The sequence below is a fragment of the Talpa occidentalis genome, unplaced genomic scaffold, assembly GCF_014898055.3.
Source record: "Talpa occidentalis isolate TD23 unplaced genomic scaffold, MPIMG_talOcc4v2.1 talOcc4.8, whole genome shotgun sequence".
Classification (NCBI taxonomy): domain Eukaryota; kingdom Metazoa; phylum Chordata; class Mammalia; order Eulipotyphla; family Talpidae; genus Talpa; species Talpa occidentalis.
Window position 1 is genome coordinate 46,475,756 of NW_023605194.1, and position 16,615 is coordinate 46,492,370.

A 16,615-nucleotide genomic window follows, 5' to 3' on the forward strand; every position below is an offset into this window, starting at 1 on the left:
GAAATGAAAATCTAACTTATTCAGAGCTTCCTGCCAGCTATGTTTGTAGATCTCTAGGCAAAGTATGTGCCTGGCCTTTTTCAGCGAAGTATTTTCAGTAACAAGTTGTCAGTGAGGTCAGTGACTAGCGGCTCAGGATTAGATACCACCCACCCTGGCTTGTAACCTCCCCTTTCTTTCTTATCCTGGGTAAACGACACTCAGCTAAAGTGACTGCCCCACTGTCACTGGCTCTCAATTTTGTACTCTGTAACTCTGTGACTAATCAAGAAGTCTGTTTTTCTTTTGCTTTGTTTTGTTTTTTCCCCAAAGCTCTTTTTGGAAAATCCCCCTACAGGAACTGAATTTTAAGCCCATTTACTTTTTAGGAAGCTACAGAAAGGTAAGAGTCAAGTTTATAAAGAGAAGAGTTGACTTCAGTACATTCTTTTTTCTGTGTTGAATTGCTCTGCTTTAGTTACATATTGTAGGCTTAAAATGTGGGGTTTCATTCTGAATTAAAGAACATCACATTATTATATAAAATGGGAATGTTTTGACTAGTTATGATGAGAAATGTAGGCTTTCATGCTAATTTTAAAGTTAAAAATAACTTTCCAACTAGTGCCAGGAGAAACTAGTAGCCAAGGTCGTGCTTTGCATTCAGAGAGTTTCTGGCTATAAAAAGCCAATTGGGATACTGCAGGAAAAGATAAGATATGGCCTGTATGCTTGTGCGTTGGCATAGAGCTGTCGCAAAAGGAAGTAAAGATAGAAAATGTTCGAAGGGATTTAATTTCCAACCAAAAGCTTATTCATAGTAAATGATTCTTTTAAGTGAGATCATGGCAAAAACTTTTTTTTTAGTTTCATATTTGTTTTGCAATTGACAGTAATGGTAGGAGGTTGAGGAATCTTCTGAAACTGTTTTAGTCCCATTTGTAATCAAGTGAAAATCATGCTATATGGGGTGAATATGGTATGTAATAATCATGTAAAGAGAAGGTCATTATCTGATGGGTTCTGATTTACTTCCAGTAGTTAGTCTTGGTTGCACTGAGGACAGATCTTGAAGGAATAAGTTCAAATAGAAACAGGAAGGCATTTAGATTAGGCATCAGGAAATTCATCGACTTTAGGGATGTTAAGTCTCTGATAAACACCACTAAAAAAGACTTACATCTCTGACGATATATGAGATCCAACGATTTGCTTAAAGTAAAACAATGGGAAATATGTAAATTCAAATTAGACAGATTGAAATATTGAGAATAATTGTGATTGGGAAATGTGGATGGCAACAACCAAATTTGAATGGCATGTTTGGTCATGCTATTAAAATTTCATTACCCACTATAAAAAGTTACCTGAGTAACAGCATAGGAGAAATTTGTTAGATGGGAAACCCTTAATACAGACAGTAAAGACACAGTTATATCCATTTGTTATTTCCTATACATAGTCTGTGTGTTCCTTCTTATTTGAGTAAAATATTGGGGTTTTTATAGTAAAACATTTACTTTTCATCTTAAAAATAACACAGATTCATTGTCAGAATTTTGAAAGTGTAAAAAAAATTACTTGTAATATCATTGTTGTATTTCCTTCTAGTCTTTTTTCCTCTGCATGAATTTAAAATAATTGCAATAATACTGCAGATGAAATTCGGAGTCTTATTATTTTTTAACTTTTAATAAAAATATTCTACATAGATATTATTTTAAATTGTGTGTAAGATCTTCCATGTGAATGGATATAGTAATATTAATCATTGAACATCTAGGCGTTATGTAAAAGTAAATATCTTTGTGTGTGTTTATTTTTAAGATCATTTCTTTAAATTCTATTTTTCCATGTGGACTTGTTGGATTAGAGAAAATGGGTTGAAGGCAAAAGTTGTGATTTTTAAGAAGATGGATTTTTGCTGTTTTTCTTTTGAGGCATTGTAAAATTACTTGTCTACCAAATGAAATATTTATCGATTGTCTCTGATTTAGAAAACATTGTTATCAGGCACTTAGGTAGCAATATACTAAGTGTTTGGAAGGACAGAATCACCTCTATTTGTAAGATTTCCACATATGAACTTTTATAGATATCAGCGGAGCAGCATGTCAGAGTTGAAAATACTTCATCTCTCCCTGAGATCAGCAGATTGTATTATTGACCATATTACTTTAGAACAATAGAATTTATAAATAACTTGTGTTCAAAGACCATCTATGCATTCTGATTTATTTGAATTTTATGATCCAACTGTAACAAAAGAAGTATAGATTTAGGAAGGACTAAGTAGTTATAATAGTTTGGGAAATTAGATTGCAGAACATCTGTAGGCAATAGAATGGAAAGAAAAAGGATAAAGAGCAGACTTAAGACCAGAACTCCAGCTTGGGTTTTTCTGCTTAGGGAAACATGAGGCTAGAATAGAGTGGTAGTGGCTAGAGTGGTAGTCTGGGAAGACACAAAATTTTTATGTTGTTAGTGTTGAATTTGAGAACTGTGGTTGTAGAAATAGAATATATTGGAGGAAAAGAGCTAAGGAATTGGTGTTAAGTAAAACTATTTGTTTTTTTGGTGGTAATGATTGGTCCAGAAAAATCAAAGTGGAGTAGAAATACCAATATGATTTGCAGGAGGTGAGGTCTAAGATTGTGAATTTTAAAAGAATATATACTGCTTGTATTAAATTTTTTTAATTGTGGAGTTTTATTTTCTATAAGATTTAGAGGAAGACCACAGCTATGGAAGGATGGGAGTTCCTTAAGAATTTCTGTTTGCATATTTCTTCTTTTTCTTTGGAATAGAAAGAATTAAAAGTTAAGAAGTTGGCAACCCAATCTTGCCTGAAGAGACTATGTACTTTGTAATGAAGTCTTAAAAATAGTGTTTATTTATGGATCATTGACTCATGGGAATGTTAGTCTAGGGACTCAGAAAGCGTGATTTTCTGATTCTCGTTTGGATACTGGGTTTTAAGTGAAATGTTACTGTGGGATGGAACTCCTGAATTTAGTCTAGTTGCAAATCTAATGGGAAGTGACAGATAATTGAGACTAGAGATTTTTAAAAAGTGAACAGGACTATTAGCTGTTGCACCTGATTTTCACATGATTAATTACTGTTTTTAACTACATTATTGCTGACTGGGACACAGCCAGTAATCTGCTACCAATTTAATCACTAATTTCCAGGGTTTGAGAAATGATTTTGAGGTCCTTTGTGCAAAATTGTAAGGCAATTTTATTTGGCATTTCCCCCTCCCCTTCATTATCCTTACCACCTTCCCAGCATGCTTGTGCTGCTTCAGGACCCTCTATCAATGTTGAAATAGATTTAATGGAGAATACAATGTTTAGCACAAGAAAGACCTTCATATACTCGTAGTTGAACACATAATAAAGGTCTTACTTTTATATCTAACACTATTTAAAGTGTGATCAGCAGTTCTCAGTGTCTGTTACTGGTCCATGAAAGGAGATGAGAAGTTTGTTCCAGAATATAAATCATCCACGCCCTAAGACTTTGTAGCAAGACTTTCTAGATGAAGGGTGCCATAATTGATTTACATTCTGGTGCAATCTCATTTCTGACCTGTACTTTGAATAGCATTGCTTCAATTACACAGTACAAGCATTTATCACCTCTATTTATATGCATATAGGGTAGAGAATTAGGATGGAAGTGTACAATTAGCTAGATAAATGAATTACCTGGTTTCAGTTCATGAAATTTATGGCCATGGTATCAATGCAGAGACCCTGGATTAGCCCACTGAGAACCTGCAGAATGATCGAGGGGTAAGATTTCCAAAAGGGCTGCATTGGGTCCACTCTAGCCACTTTGGAATTTATTTACTCATTCTGGATGACTTGTGTACCAGTGCTATGGAACCAAATAAAGGTTCTGTCCTCATGGTGTTTCCTATCGTGTGTATTTTTGAAGGTGAGGCTAAATGGAGAGGAAGAAATAAAACTGACTTCTCTGTTATTTTCCAGAAGACAAACCAGGGTCTGTCTTTGTCTAGTGCTAGAGCTAGTAGGGCATGTTTCTGTGGGAATTTTCAGCATTAACTTTCTTCTCTGTTAGATTCAGCAGTTTCCAATATGGATAATGAAGATATCCTGGTTTTAAGAGTCAAATAATAGGTGATAGGCACTCCTGGTTGCTTGTGCAATATCTATGTATTCTGCTCTGGCATTATTCCTTTAAATAGTACAGTTATATTTAGATTGTTGTATAGCAATCCATACAGACTATTTCATTCCTTTAAATTTTAATTTTTTCATTTCATTTGAAAAATTTCAAATTTTTCATTTTTTTTCATTTCATTCCTTTAGCTTTTAATTTTTTCCTCTGTTTATTCAGTTGATTCAATGATTTATTTAAGAATCATGTTTTACTACATAGGAATTTAGCCTACTTTAGTTCATCTGTGATGATATAGACGTATTTTATTTTGATATATATGTATTTTTTTTATAATAAATTTTATTTTTATATTCCCCATACAATTTCAACAACCCCCCCATTTTGACCCCAATCCCTCCCCTCCCTCCACCCACCCCCTAAAAGTGTCTCTGGTTCATAGATTTTTGTTGATTTTGATTTTCACTTTCTTATAGTTATTCATTTCCTGGTCCCTTATTTAAGTTTTCTAGATTCCTGCTATGAGTGAGACCATCCGGTATTTTTCTTTTCTTTCTGGTTTATTTTTGCTGAGCATGATCCCTTCCAGCGCTATCCATGTTGCTGCAAATTGCATGTGTTTATCTTTTTTGAATGCTGAGTAATATTCTATGGTATATATGTACCACATCTTCTTGATCCAGTCATCTATTTTGGGCATTTGGGCTGTTTCCAAAGCTTAGCTATTGTAAATAGTGCTGCTATAAACATAGGGGTGCAGGTGTTCTTTGGAATTGATGTTTCTGTGTCCTTTGGGTAAATACCTAGGAGTGGAATTGCTGGATCATATAAAGCTCTATGTTTAGTAGGTCCAGAAATCTCCACACAGCTCTCCATAGTGGTTGGACCAGTTTGCACTCCCACCAACAGTGCAGGAGAGTTCCTTTTTCTCCACATACTCGCCAACATTTGTTGTTGCTAGTTTTTTTAATATGTGCCATTCTCTCTGGTGTAAGATGGTATCTCATGGTAGTTTTGATTTGCATTTCCCTGATTACAAGTGATGTTGAACATTTTTTCATATGCCTGTTGGCCATTTGCATTTCCTCTTCAGAGAAGTTTCTTTTTAGCTCTTCTGCCCATTTTTTGACTGGATTATTTCTTTGTTGTTGTTGAGTCTCATCAGCTCTTTGCAGATTTTTGTGCTCAATCCTTTATCATTAGTGTTGTGTGCAAAAATGTTCTCCCAGTTGGTGGGTTTCTCTTTGTTTTTGTATTGTCTCTTTGCTGTGCAGAAGCTCTTTAATTTGATGTAGTCCCAGCTGTTTATCTTTGCCTTCACTATCACTGCTTTTGGGTGATGTGTCTGTAAAGATGTCTTTGATGTGCAAATCACAGTGTTTCGCCTATATTTCCTTCTATGTATTTTATGGTTTCAGGTTTTATATCTAGTTCTTTAATCCATTTTGAGTTGGTTTTTGTGTATGGTGTGAGGTAGTAGTCAAGCTTCATTCTTTTGCATGTAGCGGCCCAGTTTTCCCAGCACCATTTATTTGCTCCAATGCATATTCTTTGCTCCTTTGTCAAATATTAGTTGACATAAATCTGTGGTTTATTTCTGGATTTTCTATTCGATTCCATTGGTCTGTGTGTCTGTTCTTGTTCCAATACCATGCAGTTTTGATGATTATGGCTTTGTAGTATAGCCTGAAATCTGGGAGTGTGATGCCTCCATTCCCTTCTTTTTTTTTCAGGAGAGCTTTGGCTATTCGGGGTTTTTGGTGATTCCATATGAATTTCATCAATAATTGTTCTATTTCTTTGAAGAATAACATTGAAATTTTGATTGGAATAGCATTGAATCAGTATATTGCTTTTGGTAGGATGGCCATTTTAATAATGTTTATTCTTCCAATCCATGTATCTTCTTCTATTTCTTTTAACAGTGTTTTATAGTTTTCTTTGTAAAGGTCCTTTACCTCTTTTGTTAGATTTATTCCCAAATTTTGATTTTTTTTGTTTCGATAATAAAGGGGATGGTTTTTTTCATTTCTTCTTCTTCAGATTTATTGTTAGTGTATAGGAAGGCTTCTGACTTTTGCATGTTGATTTTGTATCCTGCCACTTTGCTGAACTGATTGATGAGTTCAATTAGTTTTTCTATGGAGTTTTTGGGGTTCTCTATGTATATTATCATATCATCTGCAAATAGTGATAGTTTGACTTCTTCTTTTCCTATTTGGATTCCTTGTATGTCTTTCTCTTGTCTTATTGCTCTGCCTAGGACTTCCAGTATTATATTGAAAAGCAGTAGTGAGAGTGGACATCCTTGTCTTGTTCCAGATCTTAATGGAAATGCTTTCAGCTTTTCACCATTGAGAATGATACTGGCTGTTGGCTTGTCGTATATGGCCTTTATGATGTTGAGGTAAGTTCCTTGTATCCCAAGAATTTCAAGGGCTTTTATCATGAATGAGTGTTGCACTTTGTCAAAGCTTTCTCGCATCTATTGATATTATCATATGGTTTTTATATTTCTTTTTGTGATGTGTTGGATAACGTTGATTGATTTTCGGATGTTGAACCATCCTTGTGTCCCTGGAATGAATCCTATTTGGTCGTGGTGAATTACCTTATGGATACACTGTTGGATTCTGATAGCTAAATTTTATTGAGGATTTTTGCATCAGTGTTCATTAGGGAGATTGGCCTATAGTTTTCTTTTTTTGTGTTGTCCTTGTTCGGTTTTGGTATTAGTGTAATGTTGGCTTCATAGAACGTGTTAGGTGTTATACCTTCCTTCTCAATTTTTTGGAAGAGTTTGTGAAGGATAGGCACCAATTCGTCTCTGAATGTTTGGTAGAATTCATTTGTAAATCCATCAGGTCCTGGGCTTTTGTTTTTGGGGAGGTTTTTGATTACCATTTCAGTTTCGCTAATTGTAATTGGTCTGTTTAGGTGTTCTATTTCTTCTTTATCTAGCTTTGGGTGATTGTAGAGTTGTAGGAATTTGTCCATCTCCTCTAGATTGTTGAACTTGTTTCCATATAACTGTTCATAGTAGTTATTAATTATTCTTTTTATTTCTGCTGTGTCATTGTGATTTCTCCTCTTTCATTTATTATCCTATTTATTTGTACTTTCTCCCTTTTTGCCCTTGTGAGCCTGGCTAGGGGTTTGTCTATTTTATTTTTTTCAAAGAACCAGCTCTTGGTTACATTGATCTTTTGGATTGTTTTTTAGTTTCGATTTCATTTATTTCTGCTTTGGTTTTTATTATTTCTTTTCTTCTACTGGTTTTGGGTTTTTTTTGTTGTTCTTTTTCTAGATCTTTGAGCTTCGAGATTAGGTTGTTTCTTTGAGTTCTTTCTTGTTTCTTGATGTGAGCATCTATTGCTATATATTTTCCTCTTATTACTGCTTTTGCTGCATCCCATACATTTAGGAAATTGGTGTCCTCCTTGTTGTTCAATTCAAAGAATTTTTTAATTTCTTCTTTTATCTCCTCGTTAGTCCAGTGGACTTCCAGTAGTGTGGGTTTCAATCTCCACGAGGTAGGAGAGTACCTTGCCTTCTTTTTATGGTTTATTTCTAGTTTGATGCCTTCATGGTCAGAAAAGATGGTTGGTATGATTTCAATCTTGGTGTATCTGTTGATGTTTGTCTTGTGCCCCAGTATATGATCGATCCTAGAGAATGATCCGTGTGCGCTTGAGAAAAATGTATACTCAGATTTTTTTGGGTTTAGTGTTCTATATATGTCTGTTAAGCCCAAGCACTCTAGATCCTTATTTAGAGCTTTAGTGTCTTTACTTATTTTTTGTCTTGTTGATCTATTCATTGTTGATAGTGGTGTGTTGAAGTCTCCACTATGTATGTGTTTTCTCTGATGTCTGTTTTCAGAGACGCCAATAGTTGTCTGATATATTTTGGTGCTCCTTCGTTTGGTGAATATATGTTAATGAGTGTTATTTCTTCTTGAAGTATTGTCCCCTTGATCATAATGTAATGACCACTGGGGTTTCTTTTTATCTTTTTAAGTTTGAAATCTGTTTTATCTGATATGAGTATAGCTGTTCTTGCCTTCTTTTTTGGTCCATTTGCTTGTAGAATTGTTTTCCATCCTTTAACTTTGAGTCTATTTTTATCTTTTGCAGCTAAATGTATTTCCTGGAGACAGCAAAAGGTTGGGTTTTGTTTCTTAATCCAGCCTGCAACTCTGTGTCTTTTTATTGAAGTGTTCAGTTCATTTACATTTAGAGTTAGTATTGATATGTTAGCATCTGTATTTGCCATTGTGTTTGTCTTTCCTTTGATTTATTTATTTATTCTTTTAATAACTTTCTTTGGCCTTCTTTTGTTGTTGTTATTCATCCCTCTGAGGTTCTGGCTTTAGGACTCCTTGTAGTATTTTTTGGAGTGGGGGTTTAGTCGTAATAAAATTCCAGAGTTTCTGTTTGTCTGGGAAGGTCCTTATTCTTTCTTCAAAGAGGAAGGAGAGCTTTGCGGGATAGGGTATTCTTGGTTGGCATCTGTTTTCTTGGAGTCTGTTGACTATGTCCCTCCACTCTCTCCTTGCCCGTAGTGTTTCTTCAGAGAAGTCTGATGTCAGTCTGATTGGTTTCCCTTTGAATGTTATCTGTTTCTTCCCTCTTGTTAGTTTCATTATTTTTTCCTTGTCTTGGATTCTTGGGAGCTTTACTATTATGTGTCTTGCTGTATTTTTCCTTTCGTCATGGAAGTTTGGTGTTCTTCTTGCTTCTTGTATATCAATTTTCAGCTCCTTCGCGTTTGGGAAGTTCTCTTCAATTATATCCATGAATATTTTCTCGGTTCCTACATCTCTCTCCTCTCCTTCTGGGATTCCTATAACTCTTATATTTCCTTTCCTCATGGAGTCAGATAGTTACCGAAGTCTTTCTTCAGTCTTTTTCCTTTGTACTTCTCCTTCCTTTTCTGTTTTAGTTCTTTTTATTTCTGTGTCTTCAAGAGTACTTATTTGTTCTTCCATTTCATCTATTCTGCTTTCATTGCTTTTCCCAGAGTTCTTTAGTGTCTCCATTAATTCTTTGATCTCCTGCATTTCTTTTACTTCCCTCTTTAGGGACTCAATTCATTCTTCTGGTCATTAATTATTTTTCCCTTATCATTGTTTTCCTTTATGACTTCTGTCAGTTTTTTAATCACAGCAATTTTAAATTCTCTTTCTGGAAGGCTCAGAAGTTCTTCCAAGTTACTGTCATTGCAATCTGGTAGATGGTTTTCTTTTTGCGGTGTGCTTTTTTGCTGAGGAGTTGCTGGGTTGCATGTGGTTTTTCTACTCCCTACTGCCTGTTTTCTAATTTGCCATATTCCTTGTGACACTGTGTTGCTGGTACTGGCCGGCATCTTGGGCGACCTTCCCAGCTCACCACTGGCTCCTCTGGGGAACTTCTGCTGGGTTCACAAGTCTCCAGCAAAGAAAGGTCCCTGCTGCAAAATGGCGATGCGGGAACGTGCTCCCCTGCACGCCCGGTCTGCCCCAGTGGTGGGTGCTGCTCCCCTCTGGGCTGGGACTGCAGGCTAGAAGGCGCCCGGCATGGGCAAGCCTCCCAGCTTACCTCTGGCTCCTCGGTGAGCCTTCTGTTGGGTTCACACAGTCTCCAGCAAGAAAGGTCCCTGCTGCAAAATGCCGGTGCCGGGGACGCGCTCCCCTGCACGCCCGGTCTGCCCTTGATATATATGTATTTTATTTTAGTGTTGCTGTTCCTCTACTCACAGAGTATGTGAGGGTGTGGGTATGTCCCCATCCTATCCAAAACTGATGATTCTCTACCATACTTTTCACTTGGATAATATGACAAGTGAAAATATTTTGTCCTTTTGATTTCTATTTAATTAGTATGAGCACGGTTGAGCACTTCTAAATGTTTATTAGCCTATTATCTTTCTCTTTACAGAAATTGGTGTTTTCATTTCTTATGCCCATATTTTTCTTTTGAGTTGCTATTTTTATACCCTCATAATAAATTTGGCAAATGAGCTTTTAGTTTGTTTAATATATAACAAGTATTTCTCCCTAGTTTGTGTCAATTTTCTTGATTTTTATGTTTTCTTTTTAATTACACAGAAAATAACATATTTTTGTACTCAATTTAAATATATCTTTTTTCATGGCTTCCAGGTTTTATGTTTGCTTAGAAAGGATTTCTGCTTCATTTATTATATATAAATTAATTATACATAGATTCATTCATACTTTCTCTCAGAATTTAAAAATCTTCACTGTATGTGAAATTGATTTTGAGCCAAGGGGTGAGGCTGGGAATCAGCTTTTAATTTTTTCCTTTAATTGTTTATTCAGTTGATTCAATGATTTATTTAAGAATTATTCTTTTTTTCCCTGCTAACTTGAACTAACATCTTTATCAGAGGCTAAATTTGTATTAGAATCTCTAATATCTCTTCTATTCTAGTAACGTTTGTATCTAATTTTTCTTCAATCCCTACTTTTAACATAACTTTATTTAACAATATGTCTTAATACCTGGAAGGATTAATCATTGTCATTCTTTTCTTCCCCTTCTGGGTTTCCCCAGATACAATCATGTATTATTTATTTACAGATGAATTTTAGTATAACATTTAATCAAGTTCTTATAATAGCCTATGAGATTTTAAGTTAGGGAGAAATAACATCTTTGTAATGTCTAATCTGCCTACCTGTCATCATTTTGTTTACCTCATTTTTCATTTATGTCTCTCAGTAGAGATTTAATGTTGTCTTTATATTTCCTCTCATCATATTTTTAGCTGGTTATTATTTATAAGAAGGAGAGCCATCAACTTGCGTCCACATTTGTGTTTTTAAGATGTGAGTCCAGTGTTGAGACACAACTTAGGTTAAGGTGGGATTTGGGGACCTAGATCTCTGTCTAGGCTTATTCTTTCAGATTTGCTTCTTATCTAGGTGTGTCCTCCCTGAGCTGTACCATCATCCAGCCTGCATGTCTTTTTTAAAAAAATCATTTATAGGGCCTCCCTGGTGGCGCAAGGGATTAAGCACAGCACTTGAAGCTATCTGCAGCCACTGCAGCACGAGTTCGATCCCTGGCTGGCCAGGGAGCAACCCACATGGAACTGCAAACCTTTCCTGTCTTGCCCACTGCTCCCCTCAGCTGTGTATTTCAGTCAGTCTGCTTGTTCTGTTCCCCACTCTGTCTCTGGTGAATCTTCTCACCCCCTACCCCCCACACCTCTGGCTGTACCCCAGTTCTTGTATGCATAAATAAATCTTAAAAAAATCATTTATAAAAATCAATTTTTTGAACTGAAAAAGTTTTATGTGTACATTTTAATTTTTATTTTTAACAAAGTGTCCCTTAACCCGGAATCTTTATTGCAACCATGGGACTGTCCTAACTGACTACAGCAGAAGGAGTTTTTTTTTTTTTTTTTAAACACATTTTTTTTTTTTTTTTATTTATAGAGGCATGTTTTTATTTATTTATTTATTTATTTGTTTGTTTTGTTTATACATGCACTGGGTACAGTCAGAAGCGCGGGAGGGCGAGAGAATTCACCAGAGCCAGAGCGGGGAGCAGAGCAGGCAGAAGGAGCGAAGTACACTGCTGAGGGGAGCAGCGGGCGGCAGGAGAGGTCTGCGCGCCATGTGGGACCCTCCTCCGGTGGCCGGGGAGCAGCTGGGGATCGAACCGCTGCGCCACAGAGGTCGCCGGCAGCTTCGCAACCCAGCGCTCAACCGCTGCGCCACCGGGGAGGCCCCAGCAGAAGGAGTTTTATCAGTGACATTAGAGAGCTAGTAGAGTCTAGGAGTGACAGAGAAACAGACACAAACATTGCAGGTGGGAAATATGTCCAGTTGTACCTCAGGCACAGTCTTGCAGATGTACCTGTTTTCACCATTCCTGGCTCCTAGACTGTGCACTGGAAACCCCATTGCAGCTTTCCTAGAAAGACTGGATACCTGCAATCTTTAGAAAATCTCACCCAACCAATGTTTCGTTGGTGAAGTTTGGATGCTATTTCTGCAAGGGAGTCCTGGGAAGAGCAGGTTATTTAGAAAGTTTTCTTAGCAGAGGAAAGTTAGGTCAGATCTGGAAAGGGAATTAACAAATCTAGAGCATTTGCCACAAGAGGTATACAGTGGGAAGAAATTTTCTGCCTGCCCTTATCCTAACCCCTCAGTTCCTGGTCCATCTAACTGAAAGGCAATTGTTAAAATCTGAACTGCTTTTGTACTCCCTCACTGCCTTCGCCAGTGGAACTGTTCTCATTTGGTCTCTGCCTGGAACTCCCTAGATCTTTTGTAAACCAGGCAACTAAAGAATAAATACGTCACACAAGATGAGCCTTCAAAACTCAGCTCCAGGCTAAATTCTTGATTGGTTGGGGCCTATGTGATGCTAGTGGTTAAATATTTTTTTTTTTAGATTTATTTTATTTATTCATCCATACAAGAGCTGCGGTGCAGGTCAGAGGTGTGGGGTTGAGAGGATCCACCAAAGACAGAGTGGGGAGCAGAACAGGAGGACTGACTGAAATACACTGTTGAGGGGAGCAGCTGGTGAGTCAGGAGAGGTCTGCTGCGCTATGTGGGTTAGCTTCCTGATGAGGGGTTGAACTCATGCTGCAGTGGCTGTGGATAGCTTCATAGTGCTGAGACTTAATCCATTGCGCCACCAGGGAGGCCCTGGTTAAATATTTTTAATATCTCCCAATTACAAATGACTTCCAATTATATTCTGTATATATCCTAAGACTTTTCCTGACCCTCTGGTCACATTTAAAGTCAAATCAATGAAAGAATAGATGACAATTTATTTAACTAGTCCCTCATTGCACACATTTAGTCTGTTACTAACTTTCTGTTATCACAAATAATATTTCAGTCCTTGGCATGCATCTTTGAGCACATGTTCAAATTCCTAAAAGTGACTTTGCTTAGTGTAAGAATTTGTTTGTATAAAATTTTATGGATATTTCTAGAGTGCTTTCCAAAAAGACTTTACCAACATGCACTGCAACCAACAGTCTGTGAGGCAGCTTGCATTTCTTTATCTTGTCAACAAATTTTTGACAGATTAAAAAAATGTTTTATGAAGCCAATTTATGCTCTTCAGCAGTGATTAAAAAATGAAAAAGAAAAAAAGAAATTAGTTTACTATGAGTGTCTCTTAATGAAACGATATGAAGATACTATGAGATCATTGCTCACTCTTCTAATTAATAATACTTTTATACTATATTGACATTTGCTGGGAATCAATATGAAATTTACTGCTTTTAATTTTCAGAATTTATCTTTTAGATATATATATAGGGGTTGTCAATACCCAATGCCATAGTTAGTCAAAGATGCCAATAATAATTCTGCGATAAAACATGCAAGTTTTTCAGGGCTCTGGAACATAGTGGTTCTCAACAGACTGTACTTTTGTTCCTGAGGGAATATATGGGATTGTCTGGACACTGCTTTTTGGTTGTCACAGAGGTTAGGCTGACACTAATGGCATCCAGTGGTTAGAGGCTAGGGGTGCTGCTAAACATCTTGGAACAACAAGAGAGCTTCCTGTAAGTTACTCAGCCCCAAATGTCAGTAGGGCTGAGAATAAGAAACCCTGGTGTAATAGGATGTACCTAGAAATGGACACTTATACAAACAATTAAACATCCCTCACCACCTTTTACCCTTTTGCTTATCAATGTCTTTCTTAAGGAAGAAATCTCTTCTTTAGAAAACTCATTTATGAATATTATTCATTTTTTTAAAGATTTATTTATTTATGCACACAAGAACTGGGGTACACGCCAGAGGTGTGGGGGTGAGAGGATTCGCTGGAGACAGAGTGGGGAACAGAACAGGCAGACTGACTGAAATACACTGCTGAGGGGAACAGTGGACGAGTCAGAAGAGGTCTGCTGCACCATGTGGGTAGCTCCTGGCCGGGAGGGGATCAAATTCGAACTCATTCTGCAGAGGCTGCAGACAGCTTCCCAGTGCTGTGCTTAATCCCTTGTGCCACCAGGAAGGCCCTATGAAGACTATTCTTGATAGACAAGATGAAAGCAAAGTCAAAATGTTGTCATTTTGCTCTCTCTGTTACATGTTAACGTCATGAAATCTGCCTGGAAGTTTGTACCTTCCCTGTTCTTCATGCCTCAAAGACAGCCTAAAAGTTTTTCTGTTGCTTTAAGTGTTTTTCGTAAGTCTTTGTTCAGCCTAGGTTTAGCCCACTCCACTAATAAGCCAACACTACACTAATGTCTTCATCCTTATCTTCACTCTCTTCCTTCTTTTACATGTCCTTTAAACATCTCAGATTGGTAGAAAGCTCCTTGTATGACATGTTGGGTTATGTTTGACTAGTTCTCTTCCATTTTCTTATCATTTGTGATGGCAATAGTGGGTTTTAGTTTTAGTTTTTTTTTTTTAAAAGATTTATTTATTTTTATACAAGAACTGGGGTACAGGCCAGATGCGCGGGAGAGGTGAGAGGATTCACCAGAGACAGAGTGGGGAACAGAACAGGCAGACTGACTGAAATACACTGCTAAGGGGAGCAGCGGGTGAGATGGGAGAGGTCTGCTTCTCCGTGTGGGATTTTTGCCGGCCGGGATCAAACCCGTGCTGCAGAGGCTGCAGACAGCTTCACAGTGCGGCGCTCAACCACTTGTGCCACCAGGGAGGCCTGGGTTTTAGTTTTTGACCTAGCTTTCATTTTAGACTCTCTGGCACTGGGACATTCTTATATTTTCTCTGAATGACTAAGCAATCTATGATACTTGTCATACTTTGCCTTGTGTTTTCCTCTGTGGCTATAATGAATACTAAGGTGTTTTGTTCTGTTTTCCCCAAGGTTCCTGTCACTGTCACTTTGCTAACCTATTCTTTGTCGGTAAGAATTAAATCCAGGATAGCATCACCATCTTCTGTTTCTTTTGCTGACTGGATGAAGTTGCTGAAAAAAAGATAAAAGATAAAGAAGAGGCACAATTCCTTCAAATAAGTTTTTAATTACTCTGTTAGCTTTCTCACTTTGCTGAATTCTTATTTTTAAATCATGGCTGGTTCTCTTTACCTTGATCTCTCACTCAGTCAACTTTCTTTTCATTTTATTTAGCCTTTCCATCCTTTTCTAGAATTTATGTTTGGGTATTTCACTGGGAACAAAGAATAGATGTATTGTAAATTTCCTTTGGTCTTGAGGATAATTTCCTCTTGTGACTTTAAGACAATTATCTTCCTTCTTAAAAAATATCAGGGTCTTTTAATTTTGGATTTTTTCTATTTATTTATTTTTATAAGACAAGAGATTAGATTCTGTTGCTTATCATAAGTGAGCTCCATCACTATCAACTTTGGAACTGCTGAATTTCCTTCTCAAATGTCTCAGTAGAGTCTTAGTAAATTCCTGTACTTCAGGAAGTTCATGTCCATTGGGGAAACTATTCTTTTCCTGCTGCTAGGTCTTCTACTTGGAAGTGAGTTTAGTCCTAGATAATTTATAAGCAACTCAGATTCACCTTTCTAAAGAAGATGCATACAATCTAATTCGAATACTGTTTTTGCTAGTGTTTCTTTCTCTCTACCTCTGTAGTTGGGACTCAACTATAGCAGAGCACAGAGTCACTTCCCCTTGTCCCATTTGCCCCAGTTTGCATTTCTGGGCATTAAACTCTTCCAGCTGAGCGTAGTTAGAAATGCATTCCTGGGAGGTGGTTCTGGAAACATCTTCTGCTATCAAAAGAGCAGCTCCTATGCAGCAAGGGCTTAAGAACTGACCTTTTAGTTGGCTCCTCTAGCCCCAGTCCCTGATAGGGCTAGGCTTGAATGTGAGGATCTTGCTCCGTGGCTGCTTTAAATTTTGGCACAAGGGAGTTCTAGCTTCCTCCTCCGAATTTGTTCCATTCATGAAGTAGATAGGGCAAAGCGGTCAGATTTAGCAAATAAAAATAGAAGACACAGAGAAGTTTGAATTTAGATAAACAATAAAATAATGTTGTTTTTTTTTTTTTAAGTATGAGTGTCACAAATACTTCATAGGACATACTTATGCCAGAAAATTATTTATGATTTATCTGAAATTCAAAGTTACTTGGTGTAAAGGTCAGGACTGGACACAGGGCAGGTTTTCTGATCCCATGCAGAACGGGTAAAGGAGGTAAAGGGTCAGAGTCCTTAGTGGGTTTTTGCAGGTCTTTTATTGGGGTTCACCAGGCATATGGCAGGCAGGGGTGCTGGGGGGCTGGGAGGCTGGCAGTCCTCCCAGCCCCCAGCAAATCCTCACTCTATCTGGGCTCTCTGGCGTTCTCTGCTTCTGCTTCTTTGCTTCTCTTCGGCTTCTTTCTCGGCTGCTGCTGGCGTCCCGGTGACACCGCCCTTAAAAGCACAGTCTCAGCCCAGGTGAATCCCATCTACCTATGCCCACACCCTACTCCCGGTGCCCGCCATCAGGCATGCATTCAGGACAAGGATCCATCATCTATCCTGATGGCGGAAGGGCAG

At 37.5% G+C, this 16,615-nt stretch overlaps 1 protein-coding gene across 2 annotated transcripts in view; it reads left to right on the forward strand.

Moving 5' to 3' along the window:
• Positions 1-16,615, forward strand: part of CTNNA3 (catenin alpha 3) — a 1,457,807-nt gene that overhangs the window by 43,593 nt on the left and 1,397,599 nt on the right. The window contains exon 1 of one of the 2 annotated variants that reach the window (XM_054690495.1): positions 162-382. The exons of the other annotated variant lie outside the window; for it this stretch is intronic. The gene's annotated coding sequence lies outside the window, so the exon portion shown is untranslated. Of the gene's footprint in view, positions 1-161; positions 383-16,615 lie in introns of those variants that run through there. 2 annotated transcript variants of the gene reach the window in all.